General features: G+C 38.5%; 1 long non-coding RNA gene across 2 annotated transcripts; it reads left to right on the forward strand.

Annotated features, from left to right (window-relative positions):
- Positions 1–7064: 7064 nt before the first annotated feature.
- On the forward strand, positions 7065–8471 carry LOC136202954 (uncharacterized). 2 transcript variants are annotated; one of them, XR_010674680.1, is made up of 2 exons: positions 7065–7358; positions 7897–8471. It is a non-coding gene; the product is annotated as an uncharacterized lncRNA (long non-coding RNA). The 2 variants fall into 2 exon arrangements; XR_010674679.1 differs by having other exon boundaries at positions 7917–8471.
- The last annotated feature ends 7274 nt before the right edge of the window (positions 8472–15745 follow it).

Below are 15745 nucleotides of genomic sequence, written 5' to 3' on the forward strand. Positions count from 1 at the left end.
CTAAGATCGAGTTTTTCTAATTCATCAGGCTGTCAATAGATTAAATCTTGACCGATGAGGCAGGATTATTTACTGATTAGGAACTAGTTATTTGTCGTGCTTGACTAGTTTAATATTAAGGAAGAATACTCCAAACCGATCCGGTATGTGTATAAGATTGTAGTTTACCTGTCTATGATCGATACTAAGTGAAGTACCTACCTACGAACCCCCTTGATCGGATTTCTCCAAACATTGTTTACAAAATCATATTTACTCTTGCTCATTTTATTTAATTCGCAATTCTTTTTGCAATTGGTTAAACCTTACAAATCAAAACCCTCTGTTTATTTACTTTGTTTATTTATCAAGTCATAATTGTTTTGAGTCAGTAATATTCCTTTGGGTTCGACCTTTACTTACCCTTTTTACAAATCCATATTTCGGTCAAGTAAAGTTATATTTATCTTTAGTGGATTCGGTACCCATCAAATTTTGGCGCCGTTGCCGGGAATATTCTAACTTGATTTAAAGCAATTTATGACCAGGTCTGATAATTTGGAACAACTTCTCTTTGAATCAGAAATAGAATTACTGGCTCGAAGACTTCGCAAGGAAGTAAGGTTGCAGAAATTGCAAAGTGCTGAAACTTTGAGTTCTAGTGAAGAAGAAGAAATTTCCAGTGAAGAAAGTGAACAATCTGAGGAGGAGACAATGGCAGACAGAACTTTAAGACAACTTTATGCGCCTCAGGCTGATCAACAGCCCTTATGCGTCACATACCCAGTCCTAGATGCGGCTTTTGAACTTAAATCGGGACTGATTCATTATTTGCCAAAGTTTCATGGAATGGAAAGCGAAAATCCACATAATCATCTCAAATAATTTCATGCGGTCTGCTCAGGTATGAGTCCACAAGGAATAACGAGGAACAAGTGAAATTAAGAGCTTTTCCCTTTTCTTTGCAGGATGCGGCTAAACACTGGTTTCTCAACCTACCCTTTGGATCCATCACAACATGGATTGGCATGACGCAAACATTCCTAGAGAAGTATTTTCCAGCTTCTTGAGCAGGAATGATTCGTAGGGAGATTAGTGGAATAAGGCAAAAAGATACTGAGACACTCCATGACTATTGGGAGAGGTTTGCAAGCTGTCCCCAACATGGGATAACTGGAAATTCTCTTATTCAATATTTTTATGAGGGAATGTTAGGCATGGAAAGAAAGATGATAGATGATGTTAGTGGGGGAAGCCTTATTGATAAAACACCAAATGCGGCTAAAGATTTGATCAAAAGTATGGCAGAAACTTCCCAACAATTTGGGAAGCAGCAAAATGGTCCAAGGAAAGCTTATGAGGTAAGTACTTCTTCCATTGAAGAAAAAATAAATGCTTTGACATCTCTTGTGCAAAATTTGGTTGTAAGGAAGATAGCTCAAGTTAAGACATGCGAGATCTGTACAGTTACTGGACATGCCACTGATGAATGTCCCATATTGCACGAAGGCACACCAGAACAGATCAACTCCATCCTTGGATATCAAGGACAGCCCCCACGGAAGTATGATCCATACCTCAGCTACAAGCAGCAAAATAATGTGCTTCAACTGAATATTCCCCAACAATATCAACAAATACCTCAACAATATAGACATGTGCAAATAGATCCAAATTCAGGTATGATGTCAAATTCCAATGATCAGTTTGTAATGTCTAACCTGCTGAAATTCCAGGAAGAACAAGGGAAGGTCAATGCCAATTTTCAAGCCAACTTCAAAAATTTAGAGAAGCAAATGAGTCAGATAGCGACCACTCTAAGTGCAATACAGTCCCAGGGGAAGTTACCTTCACAAACTGAGGCGAATCTGAGACAGAATGTGAGTGCAATCTCACTTCGCAGCGAAAAAGAATTAGTCTTGCCCAAGACTAAGTTTACTTTCGAATCAGAACAACCTGTGTCACAGAAATCTGCAAGCAAAGAGGGGGTGACAAAAAAAGAGACAGAAGGTTCAGTTGGTAACTCATCTGGAGAAAAAGCCACAAATCAAGACACACCTTTGGTAATTAGACCACCTTTCCCTAGTCGTTTGGCCAAATCAAAGAAAGAAAAAGAGGAGAAAGACATCTTGGAGACATTCCGCAAGGTGGAGGTAAATATTCCTTTGCTTAATGCTATAAAACAAATACCCCGATATGCAAAATTTCTCAAAGAATTGTGTGCTAATAAAACCAAGAAAGTTGGATATGAAAAGATAACAATGTGCGAGAATGTATCTGCTGTCCTACAAGGAAAAATGCCCCAAAAGTAATTAGGTTTATTTGAGTCGAATGAACAAGTAATTTAGTTTCTAAATCATCGACGTTGAGTGTCGGTTGGCTAAGGTCGGGTTCTTCTAATTCATCAAGCTGTCAACAGATTAAATCTTGACCGCTGAGGCAGGATTATTTACTGATTAGGAAATGGTTATTTGTCGTGCTTGACTAGTTTAATATTAAGGAAGAATACTCCAAACTAATCTGGTATGTGTATAAGATTGTATTTTACCTGTCTATGATCGATACTGAGTGAATTACCTACCTACGAACCCCCTTGATCGGATTTCTCCAAACACTGTTTACAAAATCATATTTACTCTTTTTCATTTTAATTAATTCGCAGTTCTTTTTGCAATTGGTTAAACCTTACAAATCAAAACCCCCTGTTTATTTACTTTGTTTATTTATCAAGTCATAGTTGTTTTGAGTCAGTAATATTCTTTTGGGTTCGACCTTTACTTACCCTTTTTACAAATCCATATTTCGGTCAAGTAAAGTTATATTTATCTTTGGTGGATTCGACACCCATCAATCTAAGCAGGAAGTTAGGCGTCAACATTCTTTCTTTTCTTCCTGGTGTCAGCGAGTCAGGCTAAGCATGCCAACAAGTCAGTCAAAGCTAGGCATACAACTCTTCATAAGCTGATAACAAAAGACTAAAGGAGAATGTAGGTATCAGATCTATAATGATCTGTAGTGTAGTATAGTTCTTGCAGGCTTGTGTGGGTAAGCAAGGGAAACTTATGAATAAGATAAAAAATGTCGTAAATAATATGCTTCGCTCTTCGCTTTTGTTCAATTATATATATAAACCACTTTAATGGAGATTTATAGCATCATTCAAGTAAATACAAATTAAGATCGTAAAAATATAAGCTTGCAATATAACTACAACTAATTCCAGACTGGTTAATGCAAGAACTATAAATAAAGGACCAAGGTCCCATATGAAATAGAAAAGATCATTCATACATAGCATAGTCCAAGCGAACCGACTTAAAATCTTTATTTAACTATGATCATCCATCATATTAGTAAATAAACATATTTCTAAGCTTAATGTGTGAAAACAATAAGAGATTAGTTCAAGGAGTACTAAAAAGGGTGCTAATGGGAGTGGGACTCCTGCGGGTAATAAGAAGCTTAAAAAATGAAACCCATTCTTTTGAAATCGAATTAGGGTAATGCCAATAAAAAGAGAAAATGAAAGACCCAAAGTAATGAGAAAATGACTTGTAACTGTGAAGCTATAAGGTATCATATTCTGGAGATTATAAAATAACAAAAAAAAAAAAGTAAGGTAGCTAATAAGTTATTTTAAGCAAGTTGAGGGGGCTAAAAAGACACTTCATAAATTCAGAAGGCTAATGAAACTTTTGGAACAAGTTCAAAAACTCTTATATATTAAGCCAACTATATTCTTTTTTTTTTAACCAGAATAATGATGATCATATATAAATCGGACTGGCGTCCTCAACAATAGTGTTTAATGGCCAATTCGGCACTACAATTGAAAAGAAATCGCTAGCATTGGAACAAGCAAGCCTAGCTACCAAATGTACTGCTCTATTCGCTAGACGAGGAATAAATGATAATTTAAAAGACGGGTTGGATCTTAAGAGCGCTCGACAATCCTGAAAAATCGATCCAAACTCGGAGATATCTTGTTTATCAGACTTAATTGCGTCAACAACCAGTTTAGCATCATATTCAAATTCAACAGTTATATACCTCATAGTAGCGAGCCAAATCATGCCCGTGCGGAGAGCAAGTGCCTCAATAATTAGTGGCTCTTTAATACCTGGAATAAAACTGCTACTGCAGAATAGGAATGTTCCCACTTCGTCTCTGATAACCGCACCCATGCCGCTGCTCTTTAATTCTTTAAAGATTACTCCATCAATATTGCACTTTACTGAACCTGGGTTAGGTGGCTTCCATTTCTGATTAACCACCGAACGTACCGGGAACCTGCTGAAGGGGGTGCTGCTACTTGTTGTATGACACTGCTGGACGGCCCGGAATGACGCTGTGCAGGAAGCTGGCACTGCTGTTCCGCGCAGATCACCATCCATCGTGCGTTGCTGCTGGGCACTAGGGGCGCCATTCGTATTGGCCGATCCACCGCTGGGGTGATGCTTCTGCCGTCTCGCATTGCTGTTGTATGATGATGACGCCGCGCGATCAACAGAGGCAGCCGGGAGCGGTTGCTGGGGTCCGACCACCGACTACAATAGCTCACAATTAGTGCCGTGGGATCGCTGTTCCGTGTCTCTACTTTCTCTAGGCATTGCACCTTGGTGATAGGCCCTCCAGTCTCGAATTTCGTCCATGCCAATGCGCCAACTAGTGTCCACCGGCCACCACCTCATATGCCATAACACTCTGTTTCTGTGGTCCCAAATTGACTTTAAAGCACAGCAGGTCCTGACAATAATGTCCTCGTTTGAGCCACATAACGCTTGTAAAAGCCAATCAGCAAGGTTCATATTACCCACATGTGGTACTGGAATACCAGCAATTCGCCAAATGTCACATGCAAAACAACAAATAAATGGTTATCCGTTTCATCCTGCTCCACACATGCTGGGCATTCGATTGTGATAGGGACTCTTCTTTGGGCCAACCGTGCTCTAGTTGGTAAACAACCCGAACAGATTCGCCATATAAATTGTTTTAGCTTAGGGGGAATCATCAACCTCCATAGTTTTCTCCATCCTTCCTGCACCTATCCCCTTCTTCATTCCCCATACCCGTCAGGTAACCCGAATGCACATTATAGAACCCATCTTTTGACCAATGCCAGATTCTCATATCTTCCCCAACACTGTATGGTAGAATAATGTCACTAATGGCTTGTACTTCTGTTTCACTAAAGCACCCATTAAGTCTCTCCAAGTCCCACCCTCTACCATTCTCATGCAACAAGTTAGCAACCGTCAAATTCTCCAATCCAGGGACCATATATAAAAGAGTTTATACAAAAACCATCTAAATTAGGTACCCATGCATCCTCCCAAACTCTAATAGGTCTGCCATTCCCCACCCTCCATCTTATCCCTTTTCTCAATATGCTAAGGCCCTCCCATATACTTCTCCAAACCATACTAGGATTATTGCCTAATTTAGAGAAAAGTAAGTCATCCCTAGGAAAATATTTAGCTTTGAACATTCTACTTACTATAGTATTTGGGTATTTTAGCAGTTTCCATCCCTGCTTACCTAACATTGCCAAATTAAACATATGCAAAACTTTAAATCCCATCCCACCTGAATCTTTTGGCATGCATAATTTCCCCCAATCAAACCAATGGATATTTCTTTTCCCCCCAGGTTTCATACCCCACCAAAAGGAATTCATTAGCTTTTGCAGCTCATCACAAATAGATAGGGGTAGAAGAAATATGCTCATACAAAAGGTGGGCAGAGCCTGAGCCACTGACTTGAGCAACACCTCCTTCCCAGCCTGGGATAAGAATTTTAGACCCCAAGCACCAAACTTCTTCCGCAACCTGTCGACCAGAAAAGTGAATATCCGATGTGTCGCACCCTGGCTTCCGGTTTTTACGCAGGTCGGGGTGCGTGGCCGGCTCGACCCGCTTTTTCGTGTTTAAGGTTTTGAGTCGCCATCAATCACCACTTGGAAGTACGTGTGCGGGCGTGATTGGTCGTCCTATCTGTATGGATTGACTCTGTGTGGTTTGGTTTTGATGAGGACGATCTTCGAAGAGATTCAAAGTTCGTTTTTCCGGTTACGTGTAGGGAAGAGATGTGATCTCACCCTACCCCGCCCGACGTATCGGTACTATTGTGATATTACGTGTTTGCTATTCGCTTTGCTTTGAATTGTCGATATAAGTCAGGTACTCACGCGTGTTTTGGGATTATTGGGTTTAGTATTGAATTCTAATGACGTTTTCACATCTATTAGAATTAGTTTGGTTATTAAATTCGAATGACGTTTTCACATCAATCCGAAATTAATTTAGTTATGAATTCGGATGACGTTTGCACATCAATCCGAATTGATATGGTTATAAATTTGAATGCCGTTTTCACATTGATTCGAATTAATTTGATTTTGAATTGGAATGACGTTTTCACATCGATCTGAATTCATTTGGTTTATAAATTCGAATGATGTTTTCACATCGATCCGAATTAATTTAGTTATGAGTTCGAATGACGTTTTCACATCGATCCGAATTAATTTAGTTACGAATTCGGATGACGTTTTCACATCGATCCGAACTAATTTGGTTATAGATTCGGATGACATTTTCACATCGATCCAAATTGATATGGTTACGAATTCGAACGACGTTTTCACATAGGTTCAAATTAATTTAGTTATGAATTCAATTGACGTTTTCACATCAATTCGAATTAATTTGGTTAATTTTATTGATCCGAAATAACATTTCGAATTGATTTATCTTTACCTGCGCAGACTAGAATTACCGGTATATGCACATTTAATCACTTATTGGCAGTTTTTGGAAGAATGAATGTTTAACAATAAAAGGCTCAGATAGGCGGGTTTATTCGAGCTTAATCTAAGCAAGTAAGGATCTAATCAAAACAAGTAGAGACCTAATCAAAACACAAAAAGTTTTATTAAAATAAAAAAAGGATTAAATCGAAATAACTTTGGATTAACAGGGACTTAAGTTGAACTGATTAGGATTGGGGAGTTAAATGGCATTTCTGCCTATTATATCTATATGATCGGGTTTTCATAAACTCATTCTACCTATTCTCCTTCATTTCTTCTTCCCCACCTCTCGCTCTCTCACACTAAGAAATTCAACCCCTTTCATCTCCCACGATCGATCTCCTCTCTCTGGTTCCGCAAACTCCGGCCGCCTCACTTCACCGTCCTCACACTCTCCTCACTCTTTCTCTCGGCTATTCCTCATGAGTTTCGCCCGATTGGAGATCCGTTCGGGTTTCATCAGGCCAAGCCCGGGATTGGGCGTTCCTCTACCTCCGATGATGAATTTTGAGTGTCTAACGGGGTTTAATCGGCCTAAAATCAAGATGCATGGGTGAGTTTTAAGGTTTGTGACTCTTCTCTCTCTCTCTTTTCTGATTTCGGTTTCTATTAGGGTCTTTTTGCGAGTTCTAGGAACTCCTCTAAGCATATGAAGTATTCTGTGTTTTTTAGATTGGGATAAATGCTTGTATGTTTGTTTGGGGTTTGAGATGGCTATGGGTTTGTTCACTATGTTGGTTTGATTTTTGGTTGTTTCTCGGTCCCGCTCTATTCTCTATTTCTATTAGCCTGAGTTTGGATTTCGTGTGGGGATGGTTTCCCGTGACCTCCAAACGGATTCCGAGAATGCAACCAGAGCCGTTATCGGCTCTGGAGGGTGTTTCGGTCTTCCGTTCGATGTGCTCGGGAATGAATGTGGGTTTCGGTTATTGTTTAGTTAATTTATGTGATAAAATAAGATAAAGGAAAAAGAGAAACAGTGATACAACAATGAATAGGTATGTGTATATATGTATGAATGGATTAGAAATATATTACCCTTGCTCTTTGATTGATTGAATGCTTATTACAATGTTGTTCTTGCTCCTTCACTCCTGTTACAGTGAAGCTTTTCCTATTACAGTGATGAAGTTTTTTACAAAGTTCCTCCCCCCTATTACAGTGATGGATCTTTTCTATTTATGGTAAGGTAATTCCAGCGGATTATTGATCATGATTTTTTCTTATTCTCTATTGTGCCCTTGAGGGTTGTTTTGTCAATCTGCTTGCCCACTACTCACTGAGAGTTGCAGATGGAAGGTTCTCGATAGGAATTATTGATTTTTGGTAAAAATGCCACTTGGTCCCTGGGATTGAATCTTTTTGCGGACTCACACTGCCGGGCTGAATTCTGATCCGAATTTCATGTGGAACTGGATTGAGTTATTTATGATCCGAACTTTGATGTGTACTCGGACTGAATTTGAATTATTTCTGACCCGAGCAGACTCCGTTGGACTTGTACGGACAAAATCCCGTGCTTTGAATAATTCTCCGAACTTCGATTTGTTGGATTTGTACTGCAATGAGATAACTCAGTCACTTGAATATGATTTTATCACTTTTTAGAATATTCTTGAATCGAGTGTGCGTTCTGATCTTACTTTTTGGGGACATAAAAATTGTCTTTAATTTTGAAGTGAGCATTTTCGAATATCTTTGACGTTGACGAGCGGACCTTCGGATCTATCAAAATTATTGGAAAAAACAGAAATATTTATATTAATAATGCAATATTTATTTATTACCAAAAGTTCTATTTTTAAGCGTTCAATTGTCATTAATTTATTGACTTTTCAATTCTTGAATTCATTTGTCATAATTCGTTATTTAGAAATCAACTATATTCTAAACGTTTAGTTATAATGTAAATCAAAGTTAATATTAACTTTAATATGTGATATTACATCATAATTCGCAATTTAGATTACAGGCGCTTTTAAATATCATTTACGACAAATAAATAAACATTGAGATATTAATCTGATTGGTTGACATTTGAACTTTAATTAATAAATTATAACTCGAATTCAAACAAATTCAATTTTATTCAAAATACGAGGAATATATCTCGAATAAAATTTATAATAGGTTAAAATTATAATTTAATTCTATTAAGTCATATTTTGAATATAATTCGAAATTTTTACCGATTTATACCGAAATATGACAAATTAGCCTTAGTAGCACAATTTTTTCCCCAATAAATTATTTTCGAGATAATACCATACATTCTGGATAATTCATAAATTGTTCAAATTTTGAATGAAATTTATTAAAAACTCAAAAATTGGTCCGGACAAAAATGGGTATCTACACGATGTTTGGAATGTCCAATTAAAGAAGGCAGGCCAAGGTATCGACCTGTATCTAGCGGTATGTTCACCCCCAATATCCCCCTGAATCTCAATTCTCACTCCCTCTGGCACATTAGTAATGAAGAAAACCCCAGATTTATTCAAATTCACAGCCTGCCTAGAAGCCACCTCATACTCGGACAGAATATCCATCACCTTTCTAGCTTCATTTGCAGTTGCTCCAAAGAACAAGAAACTATCGTCGGCAAAGAAAAGATGTGTAATAGTTGGGGCCCTACTGCACACTCGGCACCCTAATATGAGCCCTTCTCATTCGGCTTTTCTTATTAACTTGGATAAGACTTCTGCACAAAGAATAAAAAGATAGGGAGACAGCGGGTCCCCCTGTCTAAGCCCCCTGCCTGGGACAATATGGTCTGTGCATTCCCCATTCACTGCCACCCTATACTTGACTGTTGTAATACATAACATCATCCAGCGGATCCAAAGCTCATGAAATCCCATCCATATCATAACTAGCTTCAATAAATCCCAATCCACTATGTCATAGGCCTTGCTGATGTCAATCTTGGGGGCCACCTGACCATTCTTTCCTCTATTCAATCTCTTCATGAAATGGATGCTCTCAAAAGCCAATTGTACATTGTCAATTATAGATCTGCCTGGGACAAAAGCAGATTGTGTTTCTCCAATTATTTGAGGGACGACACTCTTCAACCGGTTTGCTAGAGCCTTGGCAATTATCTTATAAATTACATTGCACAGGGAATAGGGCAAAAATCCTTTAAAAGTCTAGGGTTGTCAATTTTAGGAATGAGAACAATTGTAGTGTCATTTACCCCTTTAGGAAATTCCCCATCTTGAAGCCATTTTGCACAAGCCGCTCCCAATTCCACTCCCATATTGTCCCAAAAGGCTTGAAAAAATCTTGGATTTAGCCCATCAGGGCCATAAGACTTATTCGGGCTCATAGAGAAAAGGGCTTGTTTAAATTCCTCCAATTCAAACGGAGCCGTGAGATAATCATTTGTAGTTGAGTCAATCAGTGTGTCAATAACCTGAACTGTTTTAGTCCTAACCGTGTTCGATTCAGAGAAAATGGACTGGAAGTAGTTCTGCACTAGCCCCAGCATCTCAGCCTGACTATCGACCTCTCCCCCCAATTCATCAATCAAAGAAGCAATAGAATTGTGTTGTCTCCTTGTTTTGACACTAGCATGGAAGAACTGGGTGTTTCTATCTCCCTCTGTCAACCAGAAAGCCTTAGCCCTCTATCTCCAGTAAATCTCTCCATTTGGATCCTCCATCTCCTGATCTGGCTCTTGAAGCGCACATTGAAACCCTTCCCCCACTCAGTCATTTTCTGCACACAATCCTTCAGTTTATCTTGAACAGGCTTGTTCCCCTGTCCCGTCCAGTGTCTGACTACAAAAACCTTGAAATCCCGCTCCTTCAGCCAATTTTCCTCAAAGAAGAATATTTTGACTTTACTTCTTCCTATCTCCCTTTCCAAACTAAGCGAAAGAGGTAGGTGAGCAGGATAACCCGACATACATGATTGAAGATGGTAATTTGCAAACCGGTGCAACCATTCTGCCGAAGTGAAGCCCCTATCAAGCTTTTCTCTCACCCACATCTCAGTCCCCCTGCCTCTTTCCCATGTAAAAGGGTTACCTTTCTGTTCCAGCTCATATAAACCACACTCCTCAACAACTTTGGCAAACTCCTGCATTAAAAAGGTAGGGAAAATAGCACCCCCCACCTTTTCGTCAATGTTTAGAATGCAATTAAAGTCCCCTATCACTACCCACGGCAGTTGAGAGTCCCTAGCCAATCTCCTTAATAACTCCCAAGATTCTCTACGTCTACTACGGTCAGCAAACCCATAGAAACCTACCAACCTCCAATCTCCACGAACATTGTCAGAGATTATCACCTCGATATGATGCTCAGAAAAACTTTTAATCGACAGCTGTATCTCTGCTTTCCATAGCATCGCTAACCCACCACTGCGCCCTCTTCTATTTACAGAGAATGTCCCTTCAAACTTCAACTGATGTTTTATAGAGCCCAAACGTTGATCTTCTACTAGTGTTTCCATTAAAAATACAATAACTGGTTTTTGGGATGAAACTAAGTCCTTCAAGGACCGAACTGCCCGGTGGTTTTCCAGACCACGACAGTTCTAGCTTAAACAACTCATTCCCCTTGGCGGCCCTGTGCACTAGGGCTCACCGAAACATTATCTGTAGAAATCCCCTTATTCTTTCCATGAACAGAGACTTCTTCCTCTTACACATTTTCCCCTCCCTTCTCCCTCCCCTCACCCTGATCCTCCCTCCTCATTTTCCTAGCCTCAGTTAGCTCCATCTCAGTATCCTCTACGACCCCCTTGTCTCCCCCTTCCTCCCCCCTTTCCCTTTTCTTTCAGTTTCTGCTGGTGCCTTAAAGAACGACCCAGAATAAGGGCATATCAAAACCTCCCTCTCCCCTTTCCCTAAATGTTTGGTTGGTGCCCTCTCTCCTCTTCCTCTCCCCATATTAGTAATGTCTCTCAGAGTTCCCAACCTACCTCCCCTAAAGCTCCCACTCCCTCTCTGACTCCCTCCTGTCATGATACCCCCCATTACCCTCCCTTAGCCACCTCGTCCCACTTTGATCACCTCCCCTACTTGTTGGGGCCTTAAGCCACTCCCCCCACTCTCTCTGAATTTCCACCCCCTGCAGGTCAAAAACTTTTTCACAGAAACGTTCCGTATGTCCCAGGCAGCCGCAGACATAGCAGAAAATCCCCAGACGTTCATATTTAAATGTAGCTAGTGACCAGACATTTCCTGTACTCTTTAATTTTTTAAATCTTTTCAACGGCTTTTCACTATTTAGGCTGACTCTGATACGCATAAACTGCCTATGTATACCAATGTAATTATTTTCATCATACTCCTCAAATTCTCCTAGGAAATTCCCTAGTTGTTTGTCCACTATCTCAGACATAATCCCCACCGGCAAGCCATAAATTTGAACCCATATTGAATATTTTAACAAAGGCACATCATCCACGTTAACACTTAAACTCCATTTGTTCATAATCAAAGCATAATTATCAAAGGACCAGGGTCCTCCAGCAATCACCATATCCCTATCAATTGGATGGAAGAACTCAAACGAGTAAAGATTAGGACTAACCTCTTGGATTTCGACTCCCTTAACCGGTCTACATAGAACTGCCAGCCGATTTCTCATACTCAGAAAATTGAGCAATCTGTCAGCTGCAAACCGGCCCAAGAAACATAGCCCCAAGTGTAGGAAAATAGGCTAACGTATAGCAGCGGAAATATAAAAATTTTAACCTATTTCCATTAACCCCAAAATCCGTTAATCGTTATTTCATATAAAGAGGGATAAAAGAAATACCTTTCAGAAGTTCTATCTACCGTTGCAAACGAAGTGCCCACAACTCTTACTTCGAGTTCCCGAGCACAAAACAAAACAATGGAAGATCAAGTTAGAATCAACCGTTTATAACAACCAAAGTAGATTGTCTCTAATTAATCAACACAAGATCAAGGATAAAGAAAAAGAGATGAAAATCAATTGAACGGAAGGAAGCGGTAGAAAATCTCGTCCTCGAGCAAGGGGGTCGAAATTCTCTCTCTTGAATTGCTTAGGGGTGTTTCGAAAATAGCATGTAGGGGGGTATTTATAATCTTTTGTATCTAATCCCTAGTTAGATAGAATTAGGTTATTGAATAAGAATTTAATTCGGAATAGCATTCTTAATTATTATCTATTAATATATCTAAATATAAAAGATAATAATAATAACCTTATTGGATAATAATAGGAGTAATATAATCTAATTAAAACTCCTAATTTATTTATCCTTTAATTAATTTAATTCATAATCCTAATCTAATTAGGATTGATAAAATCAAACTAATTATTTATGTATTAATATACATAAATCGCCCCCCTAGTAATTGGGCCTTAGTGGGCTCAGTTGGGCTTCCGTCAATTAATTAACATCTATCTCTCTTTTGGGTTCCAAGTCTTATGTGTGACCCATTAGGTTCTTATTGCTTCTAGCCGTATGCAACTATTAAATTAATTTTCAAAGAATTATATTTAATCTTTGCATAACGGAATGATGTATAAAGTATGTGATTAGCAAGTCCGTAATCATTCCCCCAGAGCTATAAGAAGACAGGTTGATTCTGTCGTTGACCTTTCCGTATTAGTTACGGTATAATTCGATCCTTTATCAACTACGTCCTTGAACTGAATCTTATGACTATGGATAATGTCAAGTCACATATAGCGAGACGTTCGTTTTACTTGTACAAGCCGAGTCAACTCCAATTAGATAGGTTAAGAGAAATCTGCATTTCAATCTTAAGCTATCACCTTGCAAGGATTTAGAGTCAAGACTTCCACAAGCGATCCATGGACATATCTCCCATTTATCGGGAGTGATAAATGCTCAATCCAATGTATAACTATCCCGCAATTACTTCATGTGATACCCAACGTCTGCTGTTCACACCCCAGAGTCATCTCTGTTAAGGATCGTGTTACAACAGGATCAAAGCGTCACATTCCGTAATCCAGAATTACTAATTAACATTCCTTTGAGTCTGAGGATTATTTATACCTATTAATACCAATGAGATGAACAGGTGACAACGATGAATCTACCCATCCTGTTATCTCAAGTCGGGTCCCCAATCCTAATGAACTTCTTTTCATCGGATCCATGTAACTGTCCAGATATCTGTATATATGAAGCTTGTGAGATCAGCTTTCTGTCGGGACAGAAGACATTGTTACATGCAAGTCTCAACAGTGATATGTCAATCCTGAACATATTACTTGACTTGGGGTGGTTTTAAGTTTATTAGTTTATTATAAAGTTTCGTCTCACTTCATGCTTGTATGAACACTTTATAATCACTTTAAACAAACTTACGGATTTCCTTTTATTAGACTTTATTTAGTTCTTAAAAAGGTATTGCCTTTATATAGTTATAAAACATATATCTCATTAAAACAAATGATATAAAGAACACTTCATTTACATTAAGTTTGTATCCTAGAACAATTGTCTATAGGACACTAAACCCCAACACCAAGTCCACCATCACTGCTGCTGTAGGCGGCGCAACCAACTCAAGATGCCCTCTTCTTCTCCTTCAATTCGCAAGCCCTCCATTTCCCTCTCCATATCCATCAGAATCAACAGAACGTCCCCACCCACAATTAAGCGAAACACCAAAAGAGTGGAGACTACACAGCCCCTCGACTACCCTTAACCACGATCCAAGAGCAATTGATTCTCAAAACGAGAGCAAGAATCCTGGTCGATGCGAGGAACCAACGCCACCACCACAACAAATCTCACTACAGAAATATTCACCAACGACAGCAAAGAAAACCCAATCCATAACAGAAATCAAAATCGCATTCAAAATTCTATCAACACATACCAAACAACAGAAAAGACTCTCAAAAGTTCTTGAGACAAACCTTCACCAGACGGAAGGACACTCTCACCGATGATGAAAACTCACGACGGCAGCCACAATCGGGTAACGCAGGCGGCGGTGCAATTTTTAGTTAACTATTTATTTTTGGATTCAATTAATTAAGTCATTGAATTTGATAAATTTGAAACAACCCTAACTAGGTCTTTTTGTTAGCATTACATGCTAGTATGTCAATTCATGATTTAGAAAGCATAACTTTTTTTTTAACTAATAATACCATCTTTATTAAGAATTTGTAACAAGAACATCGTTAATCAGCATAGGTCGGATAATATCCGGGATCTGAAAAAAAGAAGACAGACTAGCATAAGAACGAGACGCTCGAGCCAAAACATGAGCAACACCGTTCGCTTGCCTATAAGCAAAAGAGAAACTAGCAACTTCAATCTATTGAACTAGCTCTTTACATTGCGAAATAATTAAATCAAACTCAGTGAATGACTCAGCTTCCTTTAACATGGCATCAACCACAATCCTCGAATCCATCTCAATTATCACAGCAGAGTTAAAATGAACAAGCATCCAAGAAAGCAGAACTTTTAACTAATTGATTTTAGTAGTGAAAATGATATATGTAACATATATTCTCAAATTTTATTTAACAAATAACTTACTATATATTTTGAATCCGGATAGGTTTGTTTGTAAAAAAATAATAATTTTATAACAAAATTAATTGAATGCCATAAAATTTTCTTTTATATGATAAAGGGATAAGATGTACAAATATTTTCAACGTTGGTAATTAAGAGTAATTTTATCTCTAACATTATAAATGGTGTAATTATATCTCTAACATTTACAAGTTAGGCGAATTTTACTCTTAAACTAGAATTCTACAAAGTCACGAATCCTCGCTATCTCCACTTCACTTATACTTATGTTATCACTCATCAGCAGCAGATCAAACACACGTGTACACGTGTTAGAAAAACTAAAAATATCTTTCTTTAGATCTAGTGCATAATAAAAGATAAAAAATTGATTTTTTTAAAAAACTCACGTTTACATGTTTCCTTAATCTGTTATTGATAGATGATAACCAGGGGCGA

The sequence above is a fragment of the Euphorbia lathyris genome, chromosome 8 (assembly GCF_963576675.1).
Source record: "Euphorbia lathyris chromosome 8, ddEupLath1.1, whole genome shotgun sequence".
NCBI lineage: Eukaryota > Viridiplantae > Streptophyta > Magnoliopsida > Malpighiales > Euphorbiaceae > Euphorbia > Euphorbia lathyris.